This window comes from Malurus melanocephalus, unplaced genomic scaffold (assembly GCF_030028575.1).
Source record: "Malurus melanocephalus ecotype Western Australia unplaced genomic scaffold, MMel_1.1 scaffold_36, whole genome shotgun sequence".
Taxonomy (NCBI): Eukaryota; Metazoa; Chordata; class Aves; order Passeriformes; family Maluridae; genus Malurus; species Malurus melanocephalus.
Genome location: NW_026623268.1, coordinates 1,934,256 through 1,946,427, shown reverse-complemented (window position 1 = coordinate 1,946,427; position 12,172 = coordinate 1,934,256). Strand labels below are relative to the sequence as shown.

The following is a 12,172-nucleotide window of genomic DNA, read 5'->3' as shown; positions in this document are numbered from 1 at the left end:
GATACTGAGTATTTGCAGCTAGTTGCTTAAGAGCAATCTAAAATCAAAATGGAAGGAAGGTGACATTACAAAACATAGCTGAGACGAATGGATTTACTTTATACTAACATTTAAAAGCCATCTGATAATTCTATACCAGTACATGAGTAAAAAAAAAAAATGAGTCCTGCAAATTAGTCTTTCATCAAGTATGAGGATTGAATGTTAAACATAGAGTTTTCTGTATGATTGATATTTTTAGCTGAGACTAGTAATGCAAGCTTAGGGAACAACCCTAAAATGTCTTCCATGTTTCCTGATGTAATAAGTTACACTCATATCTAAAAGATAATAATAGTCAGTAGGAGTTCCTAAGCATAAAAACTAAAAAAAAAAAAAAAAAAAAATCCTTGCAGTGGCAGTTTGGACTGCACTGCATAGACCTCCTAAATTTAGGTAGGGCAGCTGAACTGGTGGAGAACAGGAATTTCTGTTACAAACACAGAATGTCCAACTATGGCACCATGTTCTTCCATGGAAGACAGAAACTGCTGCTGCGTCTGCACCTATATGAACATCCAGAAAAAATCTGGAGACCTCAGTGCCTGGAATTACCTGCAAACTGTGTGCCCAGTAGGAACTGAGTTCATCAAAAACACCTTCAGCCTTCACTGGAGCATATTTTTGGAGATATTCATCCATAAGGCTGGGATGAGATGGGACAGAATCCTTCCAGTTGTTGCCTTATTAGTTCACTTAGGGAATTACCATTTAATAAATAGGGTAGCTCTTCTGAACTAACATTCAGCCCATGAATTATGCATTAAAGTAGAGGCTTTACTGGAGGCTTATCCAGTAACCTACAGCAATGTATCAAAAGGTGTACCCACAATGAGTATTGCAGTCCTGGAATATTTTCAATTACAGCATACTAATGATTACAGCTATTTTTGAAAGCACAGCTGGATTTTGCTGAGCTCTGCCCACCTTCAGCTGAAGTCTGCCCATTCATTGGAAGGCTTGTGTTCTCCTTCAGGTTTTTTTTTTACCCTGAGTTAACTAGAACTTGGCTTTGATCCTTTAAATCCTTCTCCCTATCAACTCAGCAACCACAGAGGCAGTTTATTACTGAAAAGAAATCTAAGAATCAGTTTTGGCCAGCATTGTCTTGGAAAGTTCATTTTATAACATGGTTTTGGTTTTATTTCAAAAACACTTTGACAAGCACTGACATTTTTGGAACCAATAAAGCACAAGAGACTTACTCCTAAAGGCCTAAGCTTTGCATTTTTCTGCAGCAAACAATGTGATGTGCTACTATGGTAAATTYAATTCAAGCCACTGACTGAAAGGAAATAAGTACTGAATGTTGTCTTTTTTTCCCCTTCATTTTCTAAAATAYGTTTTGTATGAATGCTAGTGCTTGTGAGATATACTTCCTTAACTACTCTTCGCTTATTTGCTTTTTATCTATAGTGCAGGTGACAGCTCTATCAATGCTGGCAACATAAACTTTCCTCACATACTTGCTTTCATTGCTCAGCTTTGACCTAAAGGTACTACATCATGACTTTTTGTTGAGATTTGTCAACAAGGGTCCCAGTTGTGTGTTTTACATTAATATCCATCAACTGAGAGTTTGACTAAGATCACCTGTTTCATTTAAAAATAAATACTAGGAAATAACTGAACCTTTTTTTTTTTGGTTGCTGCTTTTGTTTCAGGCAAGCTGAAAGAGAATTTCTGGTCTCYAAGCTACATAAGGACTCTTGTTCTGATAGTTACCATTCACTGGAATGAAATGGTGGGAAGAATGGAAGGGCAGTGCAGAGGTGAGTTATGTGCTGGCATAAGCAGACTTGACTGCAAGATTTCTTTAGTGGTAAATTGATTGTCTTTGGTTCGTATGTCCCTGGGGCTGTGCCACCTTCCATTCTGTCCTTTTGAAARCTCTGTTGAGTAAATGACAGGCAAAGTAAGCATCTCCATTTCAGGGAGAAACATTACATACATGTGTTGTTACTTCATATAATAAGAGTGCATTTTGTTAGAAACTTGTTTTACTCTTCAGAATTTTCAGTTGCAAAAATGGTCAAATGCTTTGCSTGAAGTTCCCTAAGCAAATGCACAGTGTGCTACTGTCAGCTTATTTTCAGARTGAAGAATGCAGCAGTATGTTGGTCTGGAATGAGTGGTTGCTTTTTTAGTTAGCAGGAAACATATGCTGCAGATGTTTCAAAGTTCTGGTTTTTAATATACCTTTGATATCTGTTATGTCAAGCTGTTAGTTTTGACTCATTCTGCCTTTAATGGGATAGGTTTTATGTRTCCTATATGTTGCCATGATGGATTCCAAGGAGCTGAAGTAAATTGGCATAGATGATCCAGGAGTTTGTGATTTTAATGATTTTAATGCTGTGGATATTTACTTAAAACTMAAACTCTTTCTTAAGTTTGCAGGATGGTGTTTTTCATCTCAATTTAATTTAAAAGTGGCTGCATAAATTGTATGACTTGTTTCTTCAGTTGTGTAATCAGGTTATATAGGCCTTTGCCTACAGGAATGGAAAAGAAGTAGTTAGATTGTTTTTCTGTTTTGTTTTGAAGTGGTTTTTTTTGTCAGTTTTGCTTTGGTTTTTTTGAAGGCTGGAGTGTTCTTTTTGGTTCATTTACTTCTTACTTGCAAATGTGGAGTTCTCCGAAGCTGACATTCTGAAGTGTTACAACTCAGCACTGCCAAGAATATTTGCGCTAACTGCCCAGACGTCTTTAAACTGAGTGTAATGAACACACACATTTTTCTTGAAGAGGTGGAAAAAGCAAAGTGTGCATATGATGCAGAACAGAAGGATGCTCTAGCTACRTAGAATTATGAATGTCATAGCTGCTAGCATGCTTTTCCAATCCAAAGTTGAAAGTTTCTTACCTACCAGGAAGTCCATATTATTTTTGAGTGCCCTCATGTTGAACTCAGTGTGGTTGCTGATGAGACCCCMTAAAGAATGATGTCCACAGACGTGCACAGACACCACAGTCATCAGTTTACCACAGGCTCACAGCACTGGGAATAGAACTTCAGACCTTCGCCTCCGCAAACACAGCTGCTCATCTGGCCTGGGCTTTGTAGCCAGCAGAGGGAACTGATAAACACTCTCATAGAGCTGCTTTATGTATTTTTTCTAGCCAAGAGAGGGCACTGATTCTTATTCCCTTTTGAAAAGGGTCYATTTAATGTCACCTCTCAACAGTTTCACCTGCTATTCAAGAAGCAACAAACATATTTAACTTGCTTTTGCTATAAAACATGAACTTTCATAAAGTTTTAATCACCTAAACATGTCCCAAGACTGCACAGTGGTATTAATTCCCTGCAGTGCAATTACAAGACATTAAATTCATTACATATCAAGAGAATTACAGAAAAAAACATCCAACATTTCAGAAGTGCAGGGAGAGCAAGCACAATTGTTTACTGGTGAGTACAGAGAATAGGCACAGTTATTGCTCAAGACCCACAAAAGGCTTCAGAACTATCTTTTCAAACATATCTTTTTGAACATAGATAGCTCCACAGCTTTTTCTGGGATTTCTGTTTGCRGAGGGAAAGCCACAAAAAACACTTACACAAAAAACTCTAGAAAGTGAAAGTGGCAAAAATAAGAAACTTTTGCACCATTAGTACAGCGGTTTGCTGGTTTTTTACCAGATAGAACAACCCCCCTCTAATGTTTTTGTCTTATCGTTTATCACTCTGGTATCTCCATTAAACCATTGCTTGTTTAGAAATATGACAATARTGAAAATTAAATTATCTCCCTGTAGAAGGAAAGAACCCACCATTTAAAATAATTGGAAGGCAAAAAAACTAAGGCAAAATATAGGGATATATTTAAGATAAAGAGATTAAGAGATAAAACCTGAGATATACAGCAAGACATAGARTAAGTGGGCAGAAAATTCTGCCATGCACATAAGCACATAAGCACATAGGTACATAAAAGTTTTCTTCTGTGGCAGATACTGAGATGACCATTAATGGTTCTTTTTCTAGTTCTCCAGTTTCCTCTCCCACATTCACTWCTTGATCTATGAACAATGCATGCTCAGTAGTAACTCTTAAGTTAAAAGAGTAAGAGACAAGACCTCCATWGCTAGGGTAATAACTCTAGAAATTGAGCACTGGAATGTGTTGGGTAAGGTGTTTTTTTTTTGTTTTGTTTCTTTATTTGGTTTTGGTTTTGTTTTGTTGGTTTTGAGGGTTTTTTGAAATGCAGTATTTGCAAGGCCACGGGAGCAATTATGAGCCTGTACCCTCATAAATTAACTTGAGGGCTAAAAACTAAAGGGATAGGACAAAGCTGGTGGTTGGGGTTGGGTTTTGGTTTTTGTTTGTTTGCTTGCTGGTTTTATTTTAATGGGTATGAAATTACATGCTATAGGTTTACATAAGTGGCACATGATAGGGAATGTAGAAAAGAAAGTCTACCAGCAATGTCCCCTACAAGATCCTTTCAATCATTTTGCTTAAGCACTATGAGTTTCTCTTTGAGCTCTTCACTGCTGCTGAGTTACCAAGACTGAGTTCTTGCAGTCAGATGTTGCCCACCACTGCCTGCCATTTCTGGTCCATGGCAGCGGAWGTCAACTTCCTCAGCCTGCCAAAAGTGGGTTGGTCTCCTTTAACCAGAGAGTGTGAGAAAGAGATGAGCACTTGTGTATTTGTTTATTTACCCCTCCAATAATGATTTATTTGTAAATCCTGTTAAGGGGTTTGTAAAGGGTTTCACAGGAAGTTTGAAAGTGTTAGGAGTAAATTACCTCTCTCAAGATTTGTCACTGGAATTCTCCCTGCTGTTCAGCCCTAAAGAGTCATGCAAAGACAGAGCAGCTACAAAGGGGTGGACTTTAAAAGGCTGATTTTAAAATTAAATGTGGGATTAGAGTGTTGGCCTGGAACCCAGAGGAGCTAAATCTGACACTCTGCCATGAATTTTCACTGTGACCATGAGTAAAACATTTAATATATTTACTGACAGCATGGCCAGAGGAAAATATAATCTCTCCCTACAGAGAGGWGTGAAAATAAATTCCTGAAGGTAAGAATTTCTCCCAAGCAGTGGTAGTGGCAGAACTATGCATAGATAAGCAGACAGTGATATGTTTATCCTCTGTTTCTATGTATCTAGTCTAGCACTTTAGACAGCACTGGGAGTTACACTAGTGGCTTAAGTAGATATTACTGCCCTAAATAAACACCTAAAAAACCTAAGCCGAACTGCCAGGACAAGTGGCTCAGCATCCCTCCTTAACACTTAACTGGTCTGTGGCTTCCCTTTATAATTTTTTTAAATGTTATGATCATTACTAAAAAAATCTGAATTCCCTGTTCTCCCAGTGAATCACAATTTTTTTTTTTAAATTCTGGTTGTTTACTCTAAAATTGCTTTAAAATTACTTTAAAATTACAGTGTTTTAATGTCAGAGTGCTTTGATCTTGTAAAAAGGAGTTTCAGATCAGCAAAAGGTCAATAAATGCATTCCTAGACATCTGAGGTCTCTTGGAGACCTGCTGGGTGCAGTTTCCCTTCATCCCCTGCTGCAAAGTGATGCTAAGCTGAATAATCTACTCAGCCTAAGAGAGAAATTGCTCAGAGGAGATTCTGATCTAAATTAGATGCATTCCTTTGAATAGAGTTTTCTTAATATGTCCTGCAATCCATTTTTCAAATGCCAAAACATTACATTTCACAGCAGGCTTTAATAAAAAGTATTTTGCTATATACACATTTCCTGTGGCAAATGCATTATTTGTTTTTTTTTTCCATGAAATTTGCTCTGTTAAAAATTTTTACTTATCTGATAGAGTAAAATTCTGTGTGAACAAATAAGGCTTTACTGCCATGCTGTAGACCTAAATTCTGTATGCATTAAACTTAAAATCACATATRTATGTTTTACAACAGGGGTGATTTTTGAAAGGGAAGGTTTGCTTAAARAAAATCAGATGTTAACTAAGAAATAAAACTGTGTAGCTCAGAGTTAATGCCAGCTATGAGGAAAACTACTGGCCTCTATTCCTGTCTTCTATGGGCAATTTATATGAACTACCTGGATGCAAAACTAGTTTTACTGTGAGTTTGCTATATAAAGCACAGCAGTTCATTTTTTGAATAGTTCAAGTCATTTGGTTTTGGATTTTTGTTGTTTGGGTTTTTTTTTWAAAGATACTTATGTAATCTTGCAGGCAAATAGCTGAAGGCAGTGTTTTCTTTTCCCTACTAGTTAGAATAGATAACATATAAATACAGAAAAAAAAATCTTACATACAGTATATGGGAAAGGGTGCTTTGAGTAGAGTTCTGCTGTTACACAGTGCTATAGCTTAAAATATTGCAGCTAATGTGAGTACAGTAATATGTGGACATAATTATTTTTTAGAGATTTTCTATTTGTGAAAGACCAAAAAGGRGTCAATTTAGAAAGAGAATTAGACATTAAGAAGAAAATATCCCTATTTAACTGAAGAATGTATTATGTATGTACAGACAGCATTAACTGCTTCCTTTTGGTAGTTCATGCTTTCCTTCCTCYCTGAGCAGTGGAGAGGCATTCTAGGATTAGGATTTCTGTGATAGAATTTCTTTAAACAGGTGACTGTGTGTTAAAAGTGCACTGACTCACAACATGAAAAACTGCTATTGGTCACTAATTGATTCTTCCCTGTAAGGATAGAAGATGCATGGATGGGAATGCAAATAAGTTTTGAAACCACTTTTAAATGTTTTAACTGTTCAGTAGCTGTCTCTGAGGCACTTAACTATTCCTTCCTCTAATGCTAGAAATGCCTATGTAGGAAAACTGAAGATAAAATATRAACAAGCTGATCTAAAAGTTTCATAGAGACACAAAGTCTGTTGTTCCAAGAAACAGAACTCTGCTTGTRAAATATGTACTTTAAGCATATTTGGTACTAGATAATGAATTCCATCAGTCTTATTCCTGTGCTTCTGTGACGGCTTAAGTCCCATCACACTTTTTTTAAAGGCAATGAACCTGTGAAGATGCACTTGAATCCCAAGATTGTCTCAATCTGATGATATTAGCAAGAAAACCCAATTCCTTCCTCAAATTAGCACTGAGCATTTTTTTTTCCTCAAACAGAATTTAAGGAAGCTTTACAGTGACTTTTTTTGATAACTTTGACTGGACTGAGAAGGAGACTATTCAGAGGGATAATAAATTGCTAGAATTGCTCTGGGTATACTAATCTCTTCAAAATCAATCAGAAAGGAAGAGAAGACCTTTTCCCAGCCACAGTGTTTCCCAGAGAGACTGTTTTTATTTCATTGCTAAAACAACAGACTAACTTAAATGTCAGATGACACTACATCTGAAAAAAAAAAAAAAAAAAACAAAAAAAAAAAAAAAAAAAAAAGGCGGGGGGGAGCCAGCACCACCCAGCAAGGCAGTGCTAGAGTTCACATTAAGACTTCCTCACAATAGCTGGTTAGTTAGAACAGAAACCTGAAGTAGCAGTAATCTTACCTTGAGTACACAAGATCCAAGGAGAGAAGATCACTGGCTCAAAAGAGTGGAGGACTGAGAAAGTGCTCTGATCTGCTGCTGGTAGCATGCACTTGGCTTTTATGTGCAGGTGGGAGGAGCTGCTCCCTACGGTAGGTGGGCAGTGAGGATAGCAGGCAGACAGCCTTCAGAAGGCATTATAGGGTAGGTTTTTGCTCTTTGGGGACAGAGAGAGCAAGGAAAAGCAAGCTGGATGGCATTTACATGATAAATAGTGTTGGATTTATTTGCTGGTTGTTTTTTTTTTTTCTGTAAATCTGTCGTTAACTAAAGATTTTTGCCAGTGTATTTATTTTTCTAAATCTGAATCTGAATTATTCCAGTTGCAGTTACAATGCTACTAGGTCTCACTTAGTCTTTTGCAAGGGTTTTTAGAGCAGTGAGATACTAATACAAAGTCTTTTTCAGAAAGGTCGGTGTTTCCCTTTATGAAAAGGGATAGAGCCCCTTGATCTTTGAAGTTGTCTGTTTTCTCAGGGACTGAACTTCCTTTATATTCCAAATGTCTACTAGATCTCAGCTCCGGGACCYTCCTAAATTTCTGTTTTGCTGAGCTACACAGCTTTTTCTTGACGCAGCTGTAACATGTTCCATCTACACACTGACTTTCTAGCAGTTTAGTTTAGAGCAGTTTTATTGTTCACTGTGTCTGAGTTCTAAACAACTGGTATTCTCAAAAGGCAAATGTAGCCAAAAAGACAAACCAGTAGGAATATGCGTTCCTGGTGGTTTCTGTGTAAAATCATTCATTGTTCATTTTAACTCATTCATTGCTTTCTGCTCAGTAGTGGATGGTACAGATTCCAGACACTGGCTCCCACAGGTGAAACAGTTGTATCCATCTCAAATACACTAATTCTCTATTTCCACATCTTCCTGCATCTGGGCCTGTATTATTTTCCATAATACATGAGTAAAACTTATGTCATATTGGAACATTTAGTGAATGGGGAAAGCTGGAAAGGCAGAACAGGAAGGGAAGAACGGTARTGTGCAATTTAGGGGGAGTCTAGAGGTGCATCCTGACTTAAAATACAGGGAGGACCAGGCAGAGAAATTTATGAATACCTAAGTTACAGAGTTGAGATAAGCAAGTTCATAGCAGAGCTTGTGGAGTTGATATATGATATCTACTGCTTCTTTTGCAAAAGTGCCAAACTGATCACTGATTAAGGAGTTATACTTAAAAAAAAAAAAAGTACTGAGTGGGTTGAGTTGATCAGAACATACTTTGTTGCATACAATTTTATTTGGTCTTGTCTTTTTAGAAAAAGGCTTACAAATCAAGCATYCATCAACTTGGATGACAGTGTTATGTGGCAAAAGAAGCTGCATAACCCTGGTGATGTAGCCTCTGAGATTTGGAGCTTTCAATCAGAAAAGGACTGTTTAAATTGCTAATATTTCTGACAGGTATTATTTTGCTGTTCACTAAGGCATTTTCTACATTTTTGAAACTAATTTGGAAAAGAATTAATGTTGATTTGTTATTTCTGCAGCACTCAAAGTATTTTTACARTTCTCAGTAAGAAATAAGTTTCTGCTGTGAAGAGATTACAACATGCTTTTAGGAAGGCTACATAAAGTAATTATAACGAGCAAATAGGGAAAGAAAGGGTACAACTTACTGCAATATAAGTTTATGAAATTGGTTCAGTTATGGCACCTGGTAGTGGTTCAACTATCTAAATTATATAYGTAAAGTAGAATTCTACTCAGCTAACATCTAAATAATCAGATGATTTTGTACTTAGACAAATCTAGGCTGAGACTTTCAGAAATCAAAGAGTAAATAGGTACCCACATCTTTATTTGATGTTATAAACTGCTCTACTGTCTCAAAATTGCTTAGCTTTCTGTAGGTCCCTTCTAAAATCAGTGGCTACTTCTATAAACTCAATACCTTCAAGAGATCAAGCTCTCTTTCTTATTTTCTTGGGAACAAAAGTTTAGATGTAAAGCACTAGCTGTATGTTGATATATTTTTTTGTTTGTTTTTTTAACTCCTGACCATAAGCTTCAGGAGCTAAGCACCACTTCAGTTCTCAGATGTGAGTCAATACTCTTCCCTACTCTATGAGTTGTGTGCACAGATCATGGGTCCTACTGTACTGCAGACAGCCTTACCTTTTTATACTTCTAGAAGAGAATAATTAAAGAAGTTTTTCTTTAKTTCCTTTGTTTGGGGAATCTTAAAGCACTTTACAAGTGTTAAATAGGCCTACCAACATATAGCATGGATAAAAAGTATTAGATCTGTATTAAAGCACCATCATGATGCAATTATATGGAAGATTACCTGATGAGGTTACATTATGCATAGATTTCATAAAATTATTWATATTAATTCCTTGAGTTGGAAGGGACCCATGAGAATCATCAAAGATCAACTCCTGGCCCTGCACAGGACACTCTAAGAGTCACATCATGTGCCTGAAAGTGTTGTTAAACTCCTTSAGTTCTGTYGGGCTTGGTGCTGTGACGGCTTCTCTGGGTTCCAGTGCTCAACCACCTTCTGGGTGAAGAACATTTTCCTAATATCCAACTTAAACTTCCCCTGACACAATCTCAGGCCATTCCCTCAGGTCCTRTTACTGGTCACCACAGGACAGAGACCAGTTCTTCCCCTGTACTTCCCTGGTGCGAAAACTCCCCTTAGTCTTCTTCAGGCTGAACAAACCAAGGGTCCTCAGCCACTCCTCATTTGGCTTCCCCTCAAGGCCCTTCTCCATCTTCATTACCCTCCTCTGGAAGCTGTCTAACAGCTTTGTATCCTTCTTATACCGTGGTGCCCCAAACTGCCCCCAMCACTYGAGGTGAAGGTGAGACTGTCCCAGTGCAGAGCAGARCAGGACAATCCCCTCCCTTGTCCTGGTGATGCTGGGCCTGATGCCCCTCCAGACACGGTTGGYCCTCCTGGCTGCCAGGGCACTGCTGACTCAGATTCAGCTTGCCATCGACCAGGACCCCAGGGATCTCTTTCCACAGTGCTGCTTTCCAGCCTCTTGTTCCCCAGTGTGGATACACACCCRTGGTTGCCCTGTCCCAGGACCTGTGAGTTTCTGGTCACTGCAACACTTATCTTCCTTGATGAGATTTTTAGTAGATGAAACKTTAGCAAAATATCTGTGGGAAATATGAATTAGGTCATCACATGATCAACTGGATTTCAGGGCACCCTGCCAGGCTGGGCAGTAAATTCAGTGTGGGCACATGGCAGGAAAGGTTGTCATATTCCTAGGACCAGGASTGATGTCAAAACTTTCAGTTTCCATCTGCCTTTTAAAAATAAAGTTACTTTTTCAGGAAGACCCTCCARTGCTCAAGCCCTCTTGCTCCAGTCTTGCCTCAAAATATCTAAATYGGTTTGCCACAAGCTTCAAAGAATTGTTTGAGGCAGCCTGTCTTTTCCAAAATCTATATCAGGTAGTTGCTTTATATGATGATTGGGCTATACCCATAGTGCAAAATGGAACTGTAAGGGAATCAAYTCCATGAAGTACTTCAAACGTGGATGTATGGTTTTATCCCACTTTTGAGAACAATACACATTTTCTTTTCAATGAGTCTTTTAATAATTTTATCTAGTAATAAAATCTTCTATTAAATTATATTAGTTCTGGCATATAAAGTATATGGCCAAGAACAATTATTACAAAGTTGGCATCATCCTTAGAAGACAGGTAAAAACTATAGCTATACAATTGACTATACAATAGGTCTTTTAAAAGGAGATAAGCCAAAATTCCTGCATTTCTTCCATAAAGGAATTAATTACTCCCAGTTTGCCTTGAACGTGACAGAGCTAAATAAGGTTGCCTAATATGTTGATAATGAAAAGAATCACAATGAATAAATTGGCAGGTTGACCGTCTGGAAATAAATGACTATGTAGCATTACAGCAGTAGCTCAGATAGGTGGCTGCTTGTTTGGCTATATTATCAAAGGAGGAGGGTCCCCAAACAGCTGGACAGCACAGTGATGGCAGATTAGCTATCAAGATCAAGGTGTCAATGTTGTTTTTAAACACAAACCAAAAATATTAGAAGGAGACCTCCTAACATAAAATGGGATAACACAGGCAATAGCAACCTTGTGAGGTAAAAGTTAATGCTTTCAAATTTCAGCTGTAAATGTAAAAAATTCATGATTCAGGAAAGAGGAAAATATTTCAGAGTTTTGTTTTGATGGTTGTTAATATAAAAATATTCTGAACAGCCTACAGGTAAATTTCTGTCACCCTATGCAGCCCTCATGTAAATATATTCTTCTTTTCATCTTACTTGACTACAGGACCACAGACACCAACAATGTCTCCATTTCACCAGTGGTATATTTTATTAACCTGTGGTTTCAGGCAACGTTCTGTCTTCTGTCATGCTTCCCATCATTGTAAGTTTTATTCAAAGTCTTTCCAGCAAGTWTGCCTTTTAAAGAATTAAATGTGACAGTGTTGCAGTTTTTATAGAGTATTGTTGGCTGGTGGGTTTTTTTTTAATAGTAGATTCATAAACTTAGAGGGGAGAGTAATGGGAGAGAGCGAACAGTTCTCCAAGTTTTCCCTGCATGATACTGAGAATCTGTCTGATACTGCCTTTCAGATTTGTG

The 12,172-nt window shown here is 37.6% G+C and overlaps 1 protein-coding gene across 1 annotated transcript in view; it reads right to left on the bottom strand.

Annotated features, from left to right (window-relative positions):
* The window catches only part of COL8A1 (collagen type VIII alpha 1 chain), an 86,460-nt gene extending 78,854 nt beyond the window's left edge, over nucleotides 1–7,606 (bottom strand). The window contains exon 1 of the mRNA XM_057364169.1: nucleotides 7,525–7,606. The gene's annotated coding sequence lies outside the window, so the exon portion shown is untranslated. The remainder of the gene's footprint in view (nucleotides 1–7,524) is intronic.
* Between the last annotated feature and the right edge of the window lie 4,566 nt (nucleotides 7,607–12,172).